The sequence below is a fragment of the Talpa occidentalis genome, unplaced genomic scaffold (genome assembly GCF_014898055.3).
Source record: "Talpa occidentalis isolate TD23 unplaced genomic scaffold, MPIMG_talOcc4v2.1, whole genome shotgun sequence".
In the NCBI taxonomy this organism is placed as follows: domain Eukaryota; kingdom Metazoa; phylum Chordata; class Mammalia; order Eulipotyphla; family Talpidae; genus Talpa; species Talpa occidentalis.
In genome coordinates, this window is record NW_026555331.1 from 59,142,998 (window position 1) to 59,156,882 (window position 13,885).

The 13,885-nt window shown below is 40.5% G+C and overlaps 1 protein-coding gene across 4 annotated transcripts in view; it reads right to left on the bottom strand.

The window, feature by feature from the left end:
- NKAIN3 (sodium/potassium transporting ATPase interacting 3) overlaps nt 1–13,885 on the bottom strand; it is a 749,694-nt gene that overhangs the window by 582,598 nt on the left and 153,211 nt on the right. The window lies entirely within an intron of this gene.

Sequence of the window (13,885 nt, forward strand, 5' to 3'; positions counted from 1 at the left end):
CAGGGAGCTACCCACGTGGCACAGCGAAACTCTCCTGGCTCACCTGCTGCTCCCCTCAGCAGTGTGTTTCAGTCAATCTACCTGTTCTGTTACCCACTCTGTCTCTGGTGAATCCTCTCCCCCCCCCACACCTGTGGCCTACACCCCAGTTCTTGTATGCATAAAAATAAATAAATCTTTAAAAAAAAAGAAATATTCACTTATGGCTATCTTACCAAAGCTGTCAATTAATTGCATGTACTTCACTCAACCATATACAAAGAATCCAGGTGAAAGTTTGCAAAAGCGTTGAAAATACACAAACTCTTCCAGGAGCAAACAGCTAACAGAAAATAGGGTATTACAAAGGAAATGTGTTCTTTTTTTTTTTAAGATTTATTTATTTATTTATTTATACAAGCACTGGGTACAGTCAGAAGCGCAGGAAGGTGAGAGAATTTACCAGAGCCAGAGCAGGGAATAGAACAGGCAGACTGACGAAATACACTGCTCAGGGGAGCAGCGGGAGCCGCAGGAGAGGTCTGTCGCGCCATGTGGGACCCTCGCGGGTGGCAGCCGGGGATGGGGATCAAACCGGCGCTGCAGAGGCTGTGGGCAGCTTCTCAGCGCAGCGCTCAACTACTGTGCCATCAGGGGATGCCCAGGAAATGTGTTTTTAAAAGGCAATGCACCAATATGCAAAAACCAACTTTACAGTTAAATGTATCATCACCATGGTGATGGGTACTGGCCACTACTGATTTTTCATAAATACTTCATCAGTTTCCAATTACATTGTTTGACTTGAAAAAGTACATTCCTACTGAAGTTCATATTTTGAAATAATTAGCTTTTTATCTTTTTACTGTAACTTTTCTTCTATTGTGGTAACATTTCCTTACAACACTATGTAATTTGGTGGAATAGGTTCACACCTCTTTAAATGTATGTTACCACACCTCACCGACCTCCAAAGCACCCATAATCCCATAATAATCCCACCATAATCCCTCCCTTTTTCTCCCCCCACCCCCCATTACAAGTTTCATTTTTGCTCTCTCATTTCTAGGGTTTGTTTTGTATGTTCCTTTGTTTTGTTTTTATATATTACAAATATCACTGGAATCAACTGGATATGTTTTCCAATGTTCACTGCAGGACTATTTACAATAGCCAAGTTGTGGAAACAACCTAAGTGCCCAATGATGGATGAAAGGATAATGATGTGTTAGATACACACAATGGAATGCTACTCACCTATAAAAGGACATACCACTGCCATTTGTAACAATCGGAGGGGATTTTGCTTAATAAAATAAGTCAGAAGGAAAAGGAAAATTATTTATTTATTTATTTATTTATATTTTATTAACTTTATGCATTTTCTTACATTGATGTTTGTTTTTGTACAGTTTGTGACTTCTTCCCTCGGGTGTAGTTCCTATAGTTCTCCCGCCACCATAGCCCCTGATACATCACAGTAGTCCCTTATGCTCCTACTTCCCCAGTCTTGACTCCTCTCCTTTGTCCTCTCCTGCTGCATGCCTCAGATCTATGGTCAGCTTGCAAGATTTATCTTAAAATTACATGTTATCTCATGAATATGTGGAATTACTTTTTAGTTCGGTTTATTTGAAGACGTTAAAACTTTTTAACAAATAATCCAAGATCCAATTTTCCATGAATATCTTTTTTTTTTTTTTTTTTAATAAATTTTATTGTTATATTCCCCATACAATTGCAGCCCCCCCATTCTGACCCCAATCCCTCCCCTCCCACCCCCGCCCCCTAAAAGTGTCTCTGGTTCATAGTTTTTTGTTGATTTTGATTTTCACTTTCTTATAGTTATTCATTTTCCTGGTCCCTTATTTAAGTTTTCTAGATTCCTGCTATGAGTGAGACCATCCGGTATTTTTCTTTTTCTTTTTGGCTTATTTCACTGAGCATGATCCCTTCCAGCGCCATCCATGTTGCTGCAAATTGCATGTGTTTATCTTTTTTGAATGCTGAGTAATATTCCATGGTATATATGTACCACATCTTCTTGATCCAGTCATCTATTTTTGGGCATTTGGGTTGTTTCCAAAGCTTAGCTATTGTAAACAGTGCTGCTATAAACATAGGGGTGCAGGTGTTCTTTGGAATTGATGTTTCTGTGTCCTTTGGGTAAATACCTAGGAGTGGAATTGCTGGGTCATATGGAAGCTCTATGTTTAGTAGGTCCAGAAATCGCCACACAGCTTTCCACAGTGGTTGGACCAGTTTGCACTCCCACCAACAGTGCAGAAGAGTTCCTTTTTCTCCACACCCTCGCCAACATTTGTTGTTGCTAGTTTTTTTAATATGTGCCATTCTCACTGGTGTAAGATGGTATCTCATGGTAGTTTTGATTTGCATTTCCCTGATGACAAGTGATGTTGAACATTTTTTCATATGCCTGTTGGCCATTTGCATTTCCTCTTCAGAGATGTTTCTTTTAAGCTCTTCTGCCCATTTTTTGACTGGATTATTTTCTTTGTTGTTGTTGAGTCTCATCAGCTCTTTGCAGATTTTTGTGATCAGTCCTTTATCATTAGTGTTGGGTGCAAAAATGTTCTCCCAGTTGGTGGGGTTTCTCTTTGTTTTTGTTATTGTCTCTTTTGCTGTGCAAAAGCTCTTTAATTTGATGTAGTCCCAGCTGTTTATCTTTGCCTTCACTATCACTGCTTTGGGTGATGTGTCTGTAAAGATGTCTTTGATGTGCATATCACGTAGTGTTTCGCCTATATTTCCTTCTATATATTTTATGGTTTCAGGTCTTATGTCTAGTTCTTTAATCCATTTTGAGTTGATTTTTGTGTATGGTGTGAGGTGGTGGTCAAGCTTCATTCTTTTGCATGTAGCGACCCAGTTTTCCCAGCACCATTTATTGAACAAACTTTCTTTGCTCCAATGCATATTCTTTGCTCCTTTGTCAAAGATTAGTTGACCATAAATCTGTGGGTTTATTTCTGGATTTTCTATTCGATTCCATTGGTCTGTATGTCTGTTCTTGTTCCAATACCATGCAGTTTTGATGATTATGGCTTTGTAGTATAGTTTGAAGTCTGGGAGTCTGATGCCTCCATTCCCTTCTTTTTTTTTCAGGAGAGCTTTGGCTATTCGGGGTTTTTGGTGATTCCATATGAATTTCATCAATAATTGTTCTATTTCTTTGAAGAATGACATTGAAATTTTGATTGGAATAGCATTGAATCTGTATATTGCTTTTGGTAGGATGGCCATTTTAATAATGTTTATTCTTCCAATCCATGAGCAGGGGATGTCTCTCCATTTCTTTGTGTCTTCTTCTATTTCTTTTAACAGTGTTTTATAGTTTTCTTTGTATAGGTCCTTTACCTCTTTGTTAGATTTATTCCCAAATATTTGATTTTTTTTGTTTCAATAACAAAAGGGATGGTCTTTTTGATTTCTTCTTCTTCAGATTTATTGTTTGTGTATAGGAAGGCTACTGACTTTTGCGTGTTGATTTTGTATCCTGCCACTTTACTGAACTGATTGATGAGTTGAATTAGCTTCTCTGTGGACTTTTTGGGGTTCTCTATGTATAATATCATATCGTCTGCAAATAGTGATAGTTTGACTTCTTCTTTTCCTATTTGGATTCCTTGGATGTCTTTCTCTTGTCTTATTGCCCTGGCTAGGACTTCCAGTATTATATTGAAAAGCAATGGTGAGAGTGGACATCCTTGTCTTGTTCCAGATCTTAATGGAATTGCTTTCAGCTTTTCACCATTGAGAATGATACTGGCTGTTGGCTTGTCATAGATGGCCTTTATGATGTTGAGGTATGTTCCTTGTATCCCCAGAATTTCAAGGGCTTTTATCATGAATGGGTGTTGCACTTTGTCGAAAGCTTTCTCAGCATCTATTGATATTATCATATGGTTTTTATATTTCTTTTTGTTGATGTGTTGGATAACGTTGATTGATTTTCGGATGTTAAACCATCCTTGTGCCCCTGGAATGAATCCAACTTGGTCGTGGTGAATTATCTTATGGATACATTGTTGGATTCTGATAGCTAAAATTTTATTGAGGATTTTTGCATCAGTGTTCATTAGGGAGATTGGCCTGTAGTTTTCCTTTTTTGTGTTGTCCTTGTTCGGTTTTGGTATTAGTGTAATGTTGGCTTCATAAAACGTGTTTGGTATTGTCCCTTCCTTCTCAATTTTTTGGAAGAGTTTGTGAAGGATAGGCACTAATTCGTCTCTGAATGTTTGGTAGAATTCATTTGTAAATCCATCAGGTCCTGGGCTTTTGTTTTTGGGGAGGTTTTTTATTACCATTTCAATTTCGCTAATTGTAATTGGTCTGTTTAGGTGTTCTATTTCTTCTTTATCTAGCTTTGGGTGATTGTAGAGTTGTAGGAATTTGTCCATCTCCTCTAGATTGTTAAACTTGTTTCCATATAACTGTTCATAGTAGTTACTGATTATTCTTTTGATTTCTGCTGTGTCCGTTGTGATTTCTCCTCTTTCATTGATGATCCTGTTTATTTGTGCTTTCTCCCTTTTTTCCTTTGTGAGCCTGGCTAGGGGTTTGTCTATTTTATTGATTTTTTCAAAAAACCAGCTCTTGGTTTCATTGATCTTTTGGATTGTTTTTTTAGTTTCAATTTCATTTATTTCTGCTTTGGTTTTTATTATTTCTTTTCTTCTACTGGTTTTGGGGTTTTTTTGTTGTTCTTTTTCTAGATCTTTGAGCTTCGAGATGAGGTTGTTTCTTTGTGTTCTTTCTTGTTTCTTGATGTGAGCTTCTATTGCTATATATTTTCCTCTTATTACTGCTTTTGCTGCATCCCATACATTTAGGATATTAGTGTCCTCCTTGTCGTTCAATTCAAAAAATTTTTTAATTTCTTCTTTGATCTCCTCATTAGTCCAATGGTCTTCCAGTAGTGTGGTTTTTAATCTCCATGAGGTAGGAAAGTTCCTTGCCTTCTTTTTATGGTTTATTTCTAGTTTGATGCCTTCATGGTCAGAAAAGATGGTTGATTTGATATGATTTCAATCTTGGTGTATCTGTTGATGTTTGTCTTGTGCCCCAGTATGTGATCGATCCTGGAGAATGATCCGTGTGCGCTTGAGAAAAATGTGTACTCCGTTTTTTTGGGGTTTAGTGTTCTATAGATGTCTGTTAAGCCCAATTGCTCTAGGTCCTTATTTAGAGCTTTGGTTTCTTTACTTATTTTTTGTCTTGTTGATCTATCCATTGTTGATAGTGGTGTGTTGAAGTCTCCCACTACGTATGTGTTTTCTCTGATGTCTGTTTTCAGAGAGGACAACAGTTGTCTGATATATTTTGGTGCTCCTTCGTTTGGTGAGTATATGTTAATGAGTGTTATTTCTTCTTGAAGTATTGTCCCCTTGATCATAATGTAGTGACCATTGGGGTCTCTTTTTATCTTTTTGAGTTTGAAATCTGTTTTATCTGATATAAGTATAGCTGTTCCTGCTTTCTTTTTTGGTCCATTTGCTTGTAGGATTGTTTTCCATCCTTTAACTTTGAGCCTATTTTTATCTTTTGTAGCTAAATGTGTTTCCTGGAGACAGCAAAAGGTTGGTTTTGTTTCTTAATCCAGGCTGCCACTCTGTGTCTTTTTATTGAAGAGTTTAGTCCATTTACATTTAGAGTTAATATTGATATGTTAACATCTGTATTTGCCATTGTGTTTGTCTTTCCTTTGATTTTATTTATTTATTCTTTTAATAACTTTTTGTTTTTTTTTGGCCTTCTTTCATTGTTATTCGTCCCTCTGAGGTTCTGGCTTTAGGACTCCTTGTAGTATTTTTTGGAGTGGGGGTTTAGTTGCAATGAAATTCCGGAGTTTCTGTTTGTCTGGGAAGGTCCATATTCTTTCTTCAAAGAGGAAGGAGAGCTTTGCGGGATAGAGTATTCTTGGTTGGCATCTGTTTTCCTGGAGTCTGTTGACTATGTCCCTCCACTCTCTCCTTGCCCGTAGTGTTTCTTCGGAGAAGTCTGATGTCAGCCTGATTGGTTTTCCTTTGAATGTTATCTGTTTCTTCCCTCTTGCCAGCTTCATTATTTTTTCCTTGTCCTGGATTCTTGGGAGCTTTACTATTATGTGTCTTGCTGTATTTTTCCTTTCGTCGTGGAAGTTTGGTGTTCTTCTTGCTTCTTGTATATCAATTTTCATCTCCTTCTTCACATTTGGGAAGTTCTCTTCAATTATCTCTTTGAATATTTTCTCTGTTCCTACATCTCTCTCCTCTCCTTCTGGTATTCCTATAACTCTTATATTTCCTTTCCTCATGGAGTCAGATAGTTCCCGAAGTCTTTCTTCATTCTTTTTCCTTCGTACTTCTCTTTCCTTTTCTGTTTTGGTTCTTTTTATTTCTGTGTCTTCAAGATTACTTATTCGTTCTTCCATTTCATCTATTCTGCTTTCATTGCTTTTCCCAGAATTCTTTAGTTCTTCCATTAATTCTTTGATCTCCTGCATTTCTTTTACTTCCCTCTTTAGGGACTCAATTTCTTTCTTCTGACCATTGTTTTCCCTCTCTAGGGACTCAATTGCATTCTTCTGATCGTTGATTATTTTTCCCTTATCATTGTTTTCCTTTATGACTTCTGTCAGTTTTTTAATCACGGCAATTTTAAATTCTCTTTCTGGAAGGCTCAGAAATTCTTCCAAGTTATTGTCTTTGCAATCTGGGGGCTGGCTTTCTTTTTGTGGTGTGCTTTTTCTCTGGAGAGTTGCTAGGTTGCGTGTGGTTCTTCTCCTCCCTACTGTCTGTTTTCTAATTTGCCGTATGCGTTGGGACACTGTGTTGTTGGGACTGGCCGGAATCTTGGGTGGGCTTCTCTGTTCCCCTCTGGTTCTTCCAGGAGTCATCTGTCAGTTTCAAGCAGCCTTTAATGGAGAAAGGTCCCTGTTCTAAAATGCCGATGTGGGGACACACTCCCCTGTGCGCCTGGTCTGCCCCGGCGGTGGGTTCCTGCTCCCCTCTGGGCTTGGACTGCAGGCCAGAGGGGGTCTGGCATGGGCGAACTTCCCCCGCTCACCTCTGGCTCCTGAGGAAGCCTTCTGCAGGTAGTCTTTACTGAAGAAATGTCCCTGTTCTAAAATGGTGATGTGGGACACACTCCCTGCGCGTCTGGTCTCAGGCACACTCTTCTGCGCGCCTGGTCTGCCCCGGCTGTGGGTGCTCGCTCTCCCTGTGGGCTCAGACTACTTGTTCGGAAGGAGCCAGGTGTGGGCTAACTCCCCAGCTGGCCACTAGCTGCTTCAGGAGCCTGTGCTGGCTTCAAGTCGCTAGGTGGCGCCAGAGATCTCTCCTGGAGCCCTTGGGGAGCTGATTTTCCACCCAGTGGGACAGGGAGCAGAGCAGGGATGGTAGGGTACACCTCAACGGCTTTGGGGTGCTGTGTCTGCCTTGTGCCCCACCGTGGTGGGGAACCCACGCCCCTAATTTCGTGCCCCGGGTCTCAGTTCCAAAGCCCTCAGTTCCAGGACGCGGGCTGTAGCCCAGATCAGTGGCGCGGGAATGGCGCCTTTTGAATCCCGCTCCCCTGCCTGGGCGCCTTGTTCCTGCTCACTCAGGGAGGGCCTCCGCCGTCTCCCCGCAAGCCTAGGTCGCAGGCGCGAGGACCTGGGCAGCTGAGATCCGGTCTGGATCCGCGCCACTTTCCGCGCAAGCTTACCGGGCGGCTGGGGCTGTGTGCTGGTGCTGGTCTCCTCCTGGGGGGCGGGGCTCTCTTTAATGGCGCCTGGAGCTCACCTCCGTGGCGGATCCTGCAGGGTTCGCCTCAGCTCCCGTTCACGGGGTGTGGTGGCTGCAATAGTTCCTTTCCGCTCACAGTCCCGCTTGCTGCGTCGTTTGTTCTTGTGGGTCGTTTTGGTTTGTTGTTTCCCTCCTCTCTGCGGGTCGGAGAGTGCCGCCTCTGTGGGCGGGGGAGGGGAGCAGGGTTCTGCGCTTCCCTCCCTTCTCGTCCTCTTTTATGGCAACTTTCTTCTTCGGGCAGTTTGCTGGAGTCGTCCGTTTATCTTCCGTGTCCCAGTTCTCACTGGGACCTGCCGCTTTTCCTCCCTATTAACTTTTTTTAATGGGAGATCTTACTTGCAGTGTCTCCTCGCCGCCATGTTGCTCCGCCCCTCCCACCCTCAGTCTGTTTGTGTTTCTACTCTTGCGTCTCTTGTGTTGCTACTGTGTTTCCATGAATATCTTTTATCCTCATAAAATTGGATACTGGGTTAATTAAGTCCCTGTGTGTTGCCAATGGTAGATTCACTAATCTCATCATTATCCTTTCTAAATTGACAAGATTTTCATTTTAGATCACAAATACTTGAACAAATGCTAATCTGATAGTTCCAAACTGATCAAATGTACTTGATGATTTCTCATAATAATGTTACTTACCTTTTTGGAGATATGAAAGATTTGACTGTTAGAATTAATCAATCAACACATCCATTAAAGTAAATGGGATGTTAAATACTATTTTCCATTCTGACAAATGCCCTAATTTCTCATAAAATTAAGACATCTGTAGGTATGACTGCAGAGTAAAATGGTAGATTTTCAGATATTTTGTGCAGGTAAGACAGATGTGCAATGTTGAGACAGAAGATAATGGAGCACAAAAGCTATTCAAGGAAGTGTTAAACGTCACATGAACGCCCAGACTTGTATTTTTTTTTTTAAGAAAAAAAAATTTTTTTTTAATAGAGGCATGCTTTATTTATTTGTTTGTTTGTTTGTTTTGTTTATACAAGCACTGGGTACAGTCAGAAGCTTGGGAGGGTGAGAGAATTCACCAGAGCCACAGGGGAAAGCAGAGCAGGCAGAAGGACCGAAGTACACTGCTGAGGGGAGCAGCAGGCAGCAGGAGAGGTCTGCGCGCCATGTGGGACCCTCCTCTGGTGGCCGGGGAGCAGCCGGGGAACGAACCGGCGCCACAGAGGCCGCCGGCGGCTTCGCAACCCAGCGCTCAACCGCTGCGCCACCGGGGAGACCCAGATTTGTATTTTTGAGGAAAGTCAGAACACTTTCTAAGACACCTAATACATTAATTCATCATTCCTTTTCAAATGGCATTTCAAGACAAATTAAACTCTCAAATATTTAAAAATTAGTTTTCAATATTAAACTCATCAAGAACAACAACAAAAAAAGATAAGATAGAATGTGTCCCTTTAGTTGACTCCCAGCAAAATCAATAGTACACTTAGAGGAGTCTTTTTAAACTACACATAGCAGTACCCTTATTTAACCACAAAGGCCATGTAATTAAACGCAGTCATTCTTTTTCAAAAAAGTCTCTTAAGCAATGCTGTTCAGTAAACATTTTATGTAAACAGTATGCATTTTAAATTTTCCATTAGCTATCTTAAAAATTTTAAAAAGATGAAATCAATGTTAAAAATGTATTTTATTTAATCCATTATAGGCAAATATCATTTCAACATAAAAATAAAAATTTTATTTTTAATTTTTTTTGTGCTAAGTCTTAGAAGTCGGTCTGAATTTGATACTCTGAGCTCATATTAACACAGACTAGCAACATTTGAAGTCTCCAATGGCCTCCTGTGAGTAATTTATTATATAACTGCACAGGTCCAGCATAATTCATACCTTCCTGAGAGGTTTTCTTAAAGAACATGAACTTTGAGGAGGGAATCTTCTGCTTTAATCCTCAAAACTCAATGTTAGGATGAAGAGAACATGGTTTGTATTCAATGAAGAGGAGACAAGAAACAAAAGCTAGACAAGCACTCTCACCAAAGAAGTACTCCATAATAAAGTACTCTCCAAAGGTAAATTTATGTGGCTGCATGTCTTCACAAAATAAAAACATGTTGGTTTTTTTTTTTAAAGATTTATTTATTTATGCAAGCACTGGGTACAGTCAGAAGCACGGAAGGGTGAGAGAATTCATCAGAGCCAGAGCGGGGAGCAGAACAGGCAGAAGGACCGAAGTACACTGCTGAGAGGAGCAGCGGGCGGCAGGAGAGGTCTGCACGCCATGTGGGACACTCGCCCATGGCCGGGGATGGAACCGGCGCTGTCGAGGCTGCCGGCAGTTTCACAGCCCAGCGCTCAACAGCTGCGCCACCAGGGGAGGCCCAATATGTTGGTATTTATTGAAGAATCAAGGAAATTTTTAGTGTAATGCATGTTAGAAAAAGTTAATGGGGACGGGGCCTCCCCGGTGGCACAGCAGTTGAGCGCTGGGTTGCGAAGCTGCCGGCAGCCTCTGCAGTGCTGGTCCAAGCCCAGGGCCCCGGCCGAGGGTCCCACATGGTGCGCAGACCCTTCCTGCTGCCCGCTGCTCCCCTCAGCAGTGTACTTCATCATTCTGCCTGCTCTACTCTCCCCTCTGGCTCTCACCCTCCCGTGCTTCTGACTGTACCCAGTGCTTGTATAAATAAATCTTAAAAAAAAAAGAAAAAGTTAATGGGGAACCAAATTCACCTTTTGGAATTGTTGGAAAGATCATGCTAAATTTAAATTAACATAGATTTGAGGGAATTGGGAGAAAATACAGAAAATTACCACTGAAAAGTAAGCTTTATATTTATTTCTAGATTAGATAGACTGGATAAGAATGACAGAATGTGGTGAAGCTGAAAATAGTTCTGTGATGTTAAAGCTGTGAAGAATAAGAATATTGATGACTGAAGAGACAAATTCTTGCTCATATGAAAACGATGGACAGTTTCAAATTTAGACACCATAGAGAAGTGAGTGTGTGTGTGTGCAGAACATGAATATTACATTATATAATTCTGTAGGATATTTTGTATTTTTTAAAAGGAAACACATGCATGCTATTATAGCTAAAAAACTTGAGACTGGGCAAAAAAGAATAAATGTTGCATTAGCTGATAATGCAACATAGAGTGGATTAAGTGAGCATTAAAATAATCAAATTATCCTTCCACAGTTTTCTTTAGAAAGAGGAAATCCAGTTTCTCTATTTTCTAGTCTCTTTATATTTAATTGAAGTCATGTGACTTTTTCTAGCTAACCTACGTAAGTGATTTGAGTCACTTACAGGTAATGTGGCAAAATATCTATGTGTGCTACTATTCTCATCTCAGCATGTTTGGATATGACAGAATCAGAGGTTGGAAGAAACCAGTGTTCTTGATAATTCTTTTGATGACAGTGTCCCTACAAAACCACCCAATCAGTCATAGGTGCAATGGGTTTTGCAGAGATGATGAAGCTTTATCTGGTTAAATCACTGAATTTAGGAGTTCTTATTACAGTTTGCCTACCCTGAATAAAAATTATTCAAATTGTTCTATTTCCATTGTCTTGCACAGTTTATAAAACATAATAAGCAATAAATTTTCCTCTTTAGTGATAGAGATAGCTGTGGTAGAGATAATAGTTAATTGTTTAAGTCAGAAATGAAAAATAGAACTTGATCACAATTTCATTTAGGAAAAGTAGTACCCTACATACTTTGTTGATCTAGAAAAATACAGCCACAAAGTTGTGATCCATGTGCCCTCATTCTCTTTGCACTCACATGGGACATTACTAATCAGTTACACACTCTCATTGAAACTGAAAGTTGTCTCAGAATTTTTTTCAACACGGAATTGAGACTGCATTTAAGTTGCAGGAGGAGAGTTTAATATCAAAAGGCACAGTGAGCATGATCCCTTCCTGTTCCATGCATGTTGCTGCCAATGGCATGAGTTTATCTCTTTTGATTGCTAAGTAATATTCCATTGTGTATATATACCACATCCTCTTGATCCAGTCATCTATTTTTGGGCAATTGGGTTGTTCCTATAGCTTACCTATTGCATATAGTGCAATAGGTGTCCTTTTGAATTAATGTTTTTGTGTCCTTTGGGTAGCTACCTAGGAGTGGAATTGCTCAATCATATGGAAGCTCCACTTGTAGCAGTTTGAGGAACCTCTACACCAGCATATATTGCACAAAAATGAAGAATGAACATTATTTATTATAAAAATAATTTAAAAAAGGCATAGTGGCTTGACCCTCTCTGCTTAGGACCAGCCAGCTAGAGAACTGCACAGAGAAGGACATAAGAAAAATCCATGTGGTGGTAGAGATTGCACTTCTGGACACCTTGTTAACATTAAGGTTGAGACTGAGAGGATGACTGGATCATTTGCCATGCTTAAGATCCAATATGGTCATCTGAAGAAGTGATAAAGAAAGCTTACCATTTGATGTATATGCCAGTTCTGTGTAATATAACCTTAATCACTGAACTCTGTTGACTAAAAGGCAGATAGTATACAAAATCTTATCTTAGCAAAATTTTCTGAAGGATCACACTGTATTTATATTCACTGAAGTACATTTGAAAAGTTACGGTTAGATATTTAAACTGATCTGAAAAATAATCAAATTCCTATATTAGTCCTATTCGTGTAAACTGTATAGATGACTTTTTCTTCTTAAAAATTGGCTGCTTATGTAAACATTTGGCTAATCTTCATTAACATGGTTTTTCAAATTTATTAATCCATTTGAATGGTTTTTTTGGTAGTTGCCGACATTTGCAACCCCTATCCTGTAAAACTTGAATGTTTATTTTTTAAAGTCTAGATAAATCACAAAATTGTATGCCACTTTTGTATCTCCTATATTACTGACTTACTTAAGGTCCTTAGTTTCAGGAAGAAATGTAAAATTTTAAAAAACATTAATTTTTAATTTTGGGTTTCCTTTCCCTAATACTTAAACATTAAAATGTGTAATATGGGGGCCTCCCCGGTGGCGCAGCGGTTGAGCACTGGGTTGCAAAGCTGCCCGCGGCCTCTGTGGCGCCAGTTCGATCCCCGGCTGCTCCCCGGCCACCGGAGGAGGGTCCCGCATGGCATGACAGACCTCTCCTGCCGCCCGCTGCTCCCCTCAGCAGTGTACTTCGGTCCTTCTGCCTGCTCTGCTCCCTGCTCTGGCTCTGGTGAATTCTCTCACCCTCCAGCGCTTCTGACTGTACCCAGTGCTTGTATAAACAAACAAACAAACAAACAAATAAATAAATAATACATGCCTCTTTAAAAAAAAAAAAGTGTAACATGGAAACACTGATTGCATTTTGAAAATGAGTGCCTGAATTTAGGATACAAGCTGACTATGCAGTAGGAACCATCCCATCAAGCTGCGTAAAATCAGGTCTGTGAGGCTTAAATTCAGGGGAATATGCCCAATGTCCATTGCTTGATGAATATAATATGTCCAGGACTGGGTCTGTGCATGTTGAGAAAGTATAAGGAAATTGTACAAATAAGTAACACATACCCCAAAATACCTGCTTCATCTAACAAAGGCTATCCCTCTGCAAACAACAATGGCCTCATGAGATCTTTCCTCCAACTAAATGATGGAGAAGGAAATATGTCTAATGCTGATGTATTATAGTTAATCTCTATACTCTGACTGACACTTTATAGTTCCACCCAAGTTTAGCCTTTAAATTTAGTAAGGGAGGGTAAAACTTTCAGATGACATGTCTGTGTGTTACTAAATTCATCATCTGTCTTATGTGGTCATCTGGAATTGTCCATAATTATAGATATGCATGGGCTTGTAGGAAGTGCCAAAGAGTTTGGCTGGTTAGTCATGGGTCTTAAAGAAACAACTGGAGGGCCTCCCCGGTGGCGCAGCGGTTGAGCGCTGGGTTGCGAAGCTGCCCGCGGCCTCTGCAGCGCCAGTTCAAACCCCGGCTGCTCCTCGGCCACCGGAGGAGGGTCCCGCATGGCGCGCAGACCTCTCCTGCCGCCCACTGCTCCCCTCAGCAGTGTACTTCGGTCCTTCTGCCTGCTCTGCTCCCCGCTCTGGCTCTGGTGAATTCTCTCACCCTCCCACGCTTCTGACTGTACCCAGTGCTTGTATAAATAAATAA